The sequence below is a fragment of the Panulirus ornatus genome, chromosome 58, assembly GCF_036320965.1.
Source record: "Panulirus ornatus isolate Po-2019 chromosome 58, ASM3632096v1, whole genome shotgun sequence".
Lineage (NCBI taxonomy): Eukaryota > Metazoa > Arthropoda > Malacostraca > Decapoda > Palinuridae > Panulirus > Panulirus ornatus.
The window spans coordinates 2,591,934-2,601,072 of record NC_092281.1 but is presented as its reverse complement, the minus strand read 5'-3'; positions in this window follow the sequence as shown (position 1 = coordinate 2,601,072).

The following is a 9,139-nucleotide window of genomic DNA, read 5'->3' as shown; positions in this document are numbered from 1 at the left end:
CTTTGAAACACCAAGTGTTTCTATCTCGAAGGTCCGCATGGAGTGACGCATAACCGCGTCACATGAGTGTGTCACGCAAGTCGCCTGAGTGCGTCACATACATCACATGTATGAATGCATCACATACGTGCGTCATGTGAACGCATCACATACGTGTGTCCTGTGAACGCATCACATACGTGTGTCCTGTGGACGCATCACATGAAGATGGACAGTTAGGCAGGTTTGACAGATGCTGTGTACGGTATGTTGGCCAGGGTCGAACGCATGTATACGCCATATACGTGCGTCATTTGAGTGCGTCAATGCGTACTACATTTCATTTTTTTTCCGAGTGTATCGACGCACGTGAGTGCATCACTGACGTGCGTCGCCTCGACGTATCTAAAAGAGCGCATCTGCGCGTCGAGTGATTGCGTCATCGGAGCGCATCCCTCAAAGCGTATTGACAGGACGCCGCTGCGTATATCTTGAGGTGGGGGGGGAGGGGGGTAATTAATATGCATGGAGCGCCAAATTGACCTGGTAATTGGGTCTCCATTTGTTACGTCTTGAAACAGCTCCTGGGTTCCTTCTCCCCCCCCCTCCCCCCCCAACAACCACATCCACTCCTCTTCCCCCACATCAACACTTACCTTATCCCCTCCTCTTCTTCCCCACACCAACACTTACCTTATCCTCCTCCTCTTCTCCCCCACACCAACACTTAACCTTATCCCCCTCCTCTTCTCCCCCACACCAACACTTACCTTATCCTCCTCCTCTTCTCCCCCACACCAACACTTAACCTTATCCCCCTCCTCTTCTCCCCCACACCAACACTTACCTTATCCTCCTCCTCTTCTCCCCCACACCAACACTTACCTTATCCCCCTCCTCTTCTCCCCCACATCAACACTTACCTTATCCTCCTCCTCTTCTCCCCCACACCAACACTTAACCTTATCCCCCTCCTCTTCTCCCCCACACCAACACTTACCTTATCCTCCTCCTCTTCTCCCCCACACCAACACTTACCTTATCCTCCTCCTCTTCTCCCCCACACCAACACTTAACCTTATCCCCCTCCTCTTCTCCCCCACACCAACACTTTACCTTATCCCCCTCCTCTTCTCCCCCACACCAACACTTACCTTATCCTCCTCCTCTTCTCCCCCACACCAACACTTACCTTATCCCCTCCTCTTCTCCCCCACACCAACACTTAACCTTATCCCCTCCTCTTCTCCCCCACACCAACACTTACCTTATCCCCCTCCTCTTCTCCCCCACACCAACACTTAACCTTATCCCCCTCCTCTTCTCCCCCACACCAACACTTAACCTTATCCTCCTCCTCTTCTCCCCCACACCAACACTTACCTTATCCCCTCCTCTTCTCCCCCACACCAACACTTAACCTTATCCCCTCCTCTTCTCCCCCACACCAACACTTACCTTATCCCCCTCCGCTTCCCTCCTTCACTTGACCTCTTACCCCTCCACTCCCTCCGCGGCCTTACCTACGACACCCCCTCCCCCTCCTCCCCCTCCTCAATTAATCCCAACAACAGTCGGGCTGGAAAGGATTAACAAGAAGTGGATGTCATTCATACTTCCCCCTGGTCAACCCCCAGGTCATGCATACTTCCCCCTGGTCAACCCCCAGGTCATTTACACTTCCCCCTGGTCAACACCAGGTTTATTCACACTTCCCCCTTGGTCAATACCCGGGTTATTCACACTTCCCCCTGGTCAACACCTGGGTCGTTCATACTTCCCCCTGGTCAACCCCCGGGTCATTCATACTTCCCCCTTGTCAGCACCTGGGTCTTTCATACTTCCCCCCTGGTCAACCCCAGGTCATTTACACTTCCCCCTGGTCAACACCAGGTTTATTCACACTTCTCCCTTGGTGAATACCCGGGTTATTCACACTTCCCCCTGGTCAACACCTGGGTCGTTCATACTTTCCCCTGGTCAACACCTGGGTTATTCATACTTCCCCTTAGTCAACGCCAGGTTTATTCACACTTCCCCCTGGTCAGTACCCGGGTTATTCACGCTTCCCCCTGGTCGACGTCAGGTTTATTCACACTTCCCCCTGATCAATACAAGGTTTATTCACACTTCCCCCTGCTCAACACCAGGTTTATTCACACTTCCCCTCTGGTCAATACCAGGTTTAGTCACACTTCCCCCCTGGTCAATACCAGGTTTAGTCACACTTCCCCCTGCTCAACACCAGGTTTATTCACACTTCCCCCCTGGTCAATACCAGGTTTATTCACTTTTCCCCCCTGGTCAATACCAGGTTTATTCACACTTCCCCCTGGTCAATACCAGGTTTATTCACTTTTCCCCCTGGTCAACACCGGGGCTAGTCACACTTTACCTCAGCCCAAACAGAAGAGGCGTAACTAACAAACACACTTCAGTACACACCCTCACACCCGTTTTTTGTTAGTTAGTTATTAAAGAAGATGTCTTGTTCAGGACATGTCTCACAGACCATATAGTCCCCTATTTGCACGAGGGAGACTGCCAGTCACCCCAATTGGAGCCAACACCTCCTCGTTCGACCTTGCCTCAGTGTGGTTCAGGTCAAACTATGTAAGATTCAATTGCCTTGTTAAGGAAGCTTCGAACTCAGGTCCTCTTACGTTCGATCTTGCCCGTCGTGGCGTTTTCGTTGCCCTCCCTCAGCCATGTAGCGTCCTTCATCTACATCCTTGACCACCTTTTAATTACCAGCTGGTTGAGGATGGTCTCTCTCTCTCTCTCTCTCTCTCTCTCTCTCTCTCTCTCTCTCTCTCTCTCTCTCTCTCTCTCTCTCTCTCTCTCTACGACCATCTGTCGCTCCTTCCTTGTGTCGACCTAACTTCCCTGCTTCCTGTAGTGTAATACACCTTCCACCTTCCTCTCCCTTTTACTCCCTCTCTCTCTCTCTCTCTCTCTCTCTCTCTCTCTCTCTCTCTCTCTCTCTCTCTCTCTCTCTCTCTCTCTCTCTCTCTCTCTCTCTCTCTCTCTCTCTCTCTACGACCATCTGTCGCTCCTTCCTTGTGTCGACCTAACTTCCCTGCTTCCTGTAGTGTAATACACCTTCCACCTTCCTCTCCCTTTTACTCTCTCTCCCTCTCTCCCTCTCTCTCTCCCTCTCTCTCTCCCTCTCTACATCCAGTGAGAGGCCCTGCCATCACTCTCACCCCCCCACCACACCCCTCCCCCTAGGGGTTGGGGAGGTTTGGGGATGGGGGAGAAGCTAAATGGAGGAGATCTTGTCCATTTACTCACACCATTTACCGTCAACCTAACAGCTCAGGGCAATTTTTCGTAAAGAGTCATAGGGTTTTCACGGGGGGGGGGGGTTTGTTTACGAAGGTGTGACAAGGAGGGAGGGGGAGGAAGAAGGAAGGAGCTGGGGAAAGGGGGAGATGGGGAGAGCGTGTTACGGTTACTGACGTAACGCCAAAGGCGGGTGTTGTTATGTGACAGCTGAATCAGAGATCTTGGCTTCGTCACACTGATGGACACACCCCCTTCGATCGCTTGGCCATCTTCTTCTCCTCCTTTGGAGCCAATGTGTCTTACATTCACGAAGGAAACGCTTGATATCAAAGTGGATTTACCATGTGCAGATGGCTGGATTATGTAGTGACTCTGTCTTCACTGCTGTCTAAGTCTAAATCAAAAAGGATTTACCATGTGCAGATGGCTGGATTATGTAGTGATTCTGTCTTCAATGCTGTCAAAGTCTAAATCAAAAAGGATTTACCATGTTCAGATGGCTGGATTATGTAGTGATTCTGTCTTCAATGCTGTCAAAGTCTAAATCAAAAAGGATTTACCATGTTCAGATGGCTGGATTATGTAGTGATTCTGTCTTCAATGCTGTCTAAGTCTAAATCAAAAAGGATTTACCATGTGCAGATGGCTGGATTATATAGTGACTCTGTCTTCAATGCTGTCAAAGTCTAAATCAAAAAGGATTTACCATGTTCAGATGGCTGGATTATGTAGTGATTCTGTCTTCAATGCTGTCAAAGTCTAAATCAAAAAGGATTTACCATGTTCAGATGGCTGGATTATGTAGTGACTCTGTCTTCAATGCTGTCTAAGTCTAAATCAAAAAGGATTTACCATGTGCAGATGGCTGGATTATATAGTGATTCTGTCTTCAATGCTGTCGAAGTCTATATCCACATAGAAGAATCCACACCCATTCCGTTGATCATATCTTGTCTTTTGAACGTATCCTCAATGCTTTTGAGGTCCTCACCTATAAGTCCCATTGGGGCAGTGTGTTTACAATGTATAATACTCATGATTCCTTTGTTTTTGGGCAATACGTCTCATGGATCCTCTCACGATTGAGTACAATTGAATACCTGTTGTTGTCTTATTTAACATTTTCTCTAAGTTCTTTTCAGAACTTTCCAAAAAGAACTCTTTTTTTCCAGTCATCCTATTGGTGATTTAGTGAGAAAGGAAACGACTCTCTCTCTCTCTCTCTCTCTCTCTCTCTCTCTCTCTCTCTCTCTCTCTCTCTCTCTCTCTCTCTCTCTCTCTCTCTCTCTCTCTCTCTCTCTATCCTTTGCGGTTCTTCCATCCTGACTTCTTTGGCAATCCATCCCTTCCTATTCAGGAAATAGAATGATGATCTATTTCCATCAGGGTAAACAACATATCCTTTTTTTTTTCCTTTTTTGTTTTTTTGACGGCGTGTTTTACGCCCTGCGTGTCAGTAGGTTTAAATAAACCAGCGCCACCCCTCCATCCCCCCCTTGGGAAATGCTACGACAGTGGAACAGTACTGTTCCGTTCCTCATATGGTCTCAATTAGCAACAGCGGGATGGGACGGGGGTCTTTCATTCCAGCATCTACGACTCGAAGGAAGATATGCTGGGGCGGGTGAAGGGGGGCATTTGAAAGACAATTAATGTTTACTGAATTTCGGTGTTAGTGCACATTTTCTTATCCCTTAGAGTAATCTGTCTTATTGTTTTTATTGTCAGTTCTAATCTTAGATATATATATTGATGCTTGCATAAAAGCTTTCTTTAATTCTACCACTGAAGAAATACGAAATGGATGCGAGAAAGATGAAGATAAAAAATGGATTCGAAATGGTTGCGACAGACGTGAAGAAAAAGATGGATTCAGAAATTCAGGGAATTCGTCGATTGGATGAAGATCAATTGCTGTTAGAGTAAGTCTGTGATGTGTTTCTGTTGTCGTTTCAAACAAGATTATGTTTTTTTTAAGTTGTGGGCTTATGTTGTTGTTAGGATTAAAACCCCCAGTGGTTTATCCCCAAGTGGCCGCGCGTCTGTGGCTCTTTTAAGTGGTGGAAGACACCAACCCATAACTCCAGGACGGTTGTATGATGTTGTGAAGTGATTAGCCAACAGTTGCCATTGTTCCATCGTCGTGGGAGGGGTGAAATGGGGGATAACCCTAACTGCCAGTTTAGCCATTACGAAGCCCGCGCTAAGTGAAATTGGACAGATATACAGCTTTCATGTCTATATATGGGATAGCTAAGGAGGAGAGAGAGTGGGGAGGTTTGAAACCCTCTAAACTGCAGCTGTTTTGAGCCTGTTTGATCAAAGCGACAGTTTATATGGTTTTGCACTGTTTGTTTGTGTGTTGTGCACAGGTGCGTGATAGGCGTGTGGGTGTGTGTGTGTGTGTGTGTGTGTGTTGCGTGATTACAGGTGATAAAGAAGAGATTGATACGTCACTGTAATAAATAAACCAAACGCTGATGATAAACACTGTAGATACATTCAGTATAGAGAGTGAAGCTGTAGAAGGGAGTGTGTCGGGAGGAGAGAAATTGTAGAAGGGAGTGTGTAGGGAGGAGAGAAATTGTAGAAGGGAGTGTGTAGGGGGGAGAGAAATTGTAGAAGGGAGTGTGTAGGGAGGAGAGAAATTGTAGAAGGGAGTGTGTAGAGAGGAGAGAAATTGTAGAAGGGAGTGCGTAGAGAGGAGAGAAATTGTAGAAGGGAGTGTGTAGGGAGGAGAGAAATTGTAGAAGTGAGTGTGTGTAGGGAGGAGAGAAATTGTAGAAGTGAGTGTGTAGGGAGGAGAGAAATTGTAGAAGTGAGTGTGTGTAGGAAGGAGAGAAATTGTAGAAGGGAGTGTGTAGGGAGGAGAGAAATTGTAGAAGTGAGTGTGTAGGGAGGAGAGAAATTGTAGAAGGGAGTATGTAGGGAGGAGAGAGATTGGAACAAACATTCTTCACGCCTAATGTGGAATGGCAATCTGCTGGTTATTGATGATATTTACAGTGAATGAGTTCAGTCTGGTTATGGTGTCGAACTGCAGCTGTAGGGCCGAGGGATATCAAGTGGTAAGAGATGATGGTGGTGGGTGAGAGCGATGGTAGTGGCCTCTCTCCGAACTGTTCGAAGTGGTTTGGGTGATGTTTACAGAGCGTGGGAGAACCTGGCAGTGTGTCTTGTTCATCTGCGCAGGATATGGACACGGTTTTAGCAACAGCTGTGCTTTGATGATGGTACAGAAGTGGTCCATCCACTTGAGGTGTTCGTGTCCAGTGAAATTGTGGACCTTGAATGGGATATGGAAGGATGTGTATGGAGGGAGGGAGGAGGTCGTCTCGTGTGACGGAGAGAGGAAAGACATGGATTGGAAATGACTTATATACTGCAAGTTTAGTGCAGTCGATGGTGGCAGTGTTGGAAGTGACGCCCCCCTTTTTAAGTTCTGGAGGCTACAAAATGCCTTCTGGTGGCACTGTAGGTGGGAGAGGTGTTGCCAACGCTGATAGCAAGGTCGTCCAAGTCCTTCCATCATGAAGCATTAGTGGCATGTGGGACCCTCCAGGTGAGGAGGGACTGGAAGATAGAAATGGAGCCCCTCGCTTCGAGGGACTGGAAGGTAGAGATGGCCCCAATTGGAAGCTCACACACACACACAAGAAATCTTGCTGGAAAACAGTGGAACGAAACTTCCTTTTTTTGTTATGGATCTTAAATGGATGATGTTGATGTCTATTTACTGGACTGATCAGGGAAGAAATCTTTGTCAAAGTCTATTGATGTATGTGTCTGTGTTCTTTCTTTCGTCTCTGTCCCTCCTGTTCTTCTCTGTCCCTCTGTCTTACATCCTGTCTATCTGTTTTTTTCTTCTCTTAAAGGTGACGTTTTATCACCGTCATTTCAGCTTTCAAGGGACAGACTTCAATAGACGGGTGCCACACTCGTCCACTGTGGCATTTCCCTTATATGAGAAGTTTAATCAAAATCTTAAATGATAAATTATCATCTTTATGTCGCTAAATGGTTAATGATATGCAATTGATTACTGTACAGGTAAATGTGAGGGTGTCTAATGTACATAGATGCATGTTTTTCTGTCATTAAATCTTGAATATATATTTTGTAATAGTCTCTGCAATACTGTGTGGGCATGAAACTAGGCCCTATCACTATGTGGGCATGAAACTAGGCCCTCTCACTATGTGGGCATGAAACTCGGCCCCTCGCTGTGTGGGCATGAAACTAGGCCCTATCACTATGTGGGCATGAAACTCGGCCCCTCACTGTGTGGGCATGAAACTAGGCCCTCTCACTATGTGGGCATGAAACTAGGCCCCCTCACTATGTGGGCATGAAACTAGGCCCCTCACTGTGTGGGGATGAAACTAGGCCCTCTCACTGTGTGGGCATGAAACTAGGCCCTCTCACTGTTTCATTATAACATACGGGTTTCAATGCGTCCATCATCATGGAGACTATGAATACGTATCTCTGGCAATGCGAAACTCTTAGTGTGTTTGTCGAAACCAAAAGCAAAACGAAACCACACAAACAAATGAACAAAAAAATAAACAAACGCCGGACGTATGAGAAGCCCCCGCCCCCCCAGCCCCCCCTGATTCTTGTTTGTTTATGCTTGTTTGTTTGTGTTTGTTTAGGGTGGCTTGTGTGCTCTTTGTATGTACGTGTGTGTACTTGTTTGTTTGTTTGCTTTTGTGTTTGAATCACTTTATTTGTGTTTGTGTTTGTATCACAAAGTGTTTTTTTGTGATTACAATGATTACATTATGTGTTACATTAGACATGTTTTTGTGATTACAATGATTACATTATGTGTTACATTAGACATGTTTTGTGATTACAATAATTACATTATGTGTTACATTAGACGTGTTTTGTGATTACAATGATTACATTATGTGTTACATTAGACATATTTTGTGATTACAATGATTACATTATATGTTACATTAGACATGTTTTGTGATTACAATGATTACATTATGTGTTACATTAGACATGTTTTGTGATTACAATGATTACATTGTGTGTTACATTAGACGTGTTTTGGGTGATTACTTTAATTACAGTTTACGATCAGACAGAATTTTGTGATTACGTTGATTACAGTGTTTTTTGTAATTACTGTAATTACAGTTTTTGTGTTACTATTTCTTTGTCACTTTTATTCCCTCGTCTTTTTGATCTAAATACATGTACCATGTATATGTTTCTTATGTATACATACACACACACACACACGTAAACACACACACACACACACACACACACACCACACAACACACACACACGTAAACCCCACACACACACACACACACACACACGTAAACACCACACACACACACACACACACACACACACACACACACACGTAAACACACACACACACATACAACACACACACACACACACACACACACACACACACACACACACACACGTAAACACACACACACACACACACACACAACACACAAACACAAACACACACACACACACACACACACACACACACACACACACACACACACACACAACACAACACACACACACACACATACACACACACACAACTCACACCACAACACACACACACACACACACACACACACACACACACACAAACACACACACACACACACGTAAACACTCACACACACCACCCTCACATCACCACCACCCCCACACCCCCCTCCACACACACCCCCTCCCATACCACCACCCTCCCATCAACCAACCCCCCATCCACACATCCCACCCACCACCACCTCCCATCACCACACACCCCCCATCACCACACCCACCCCCATCACCACCACCCCACCTCCCATCAACCCCCCATCACCACACCCTC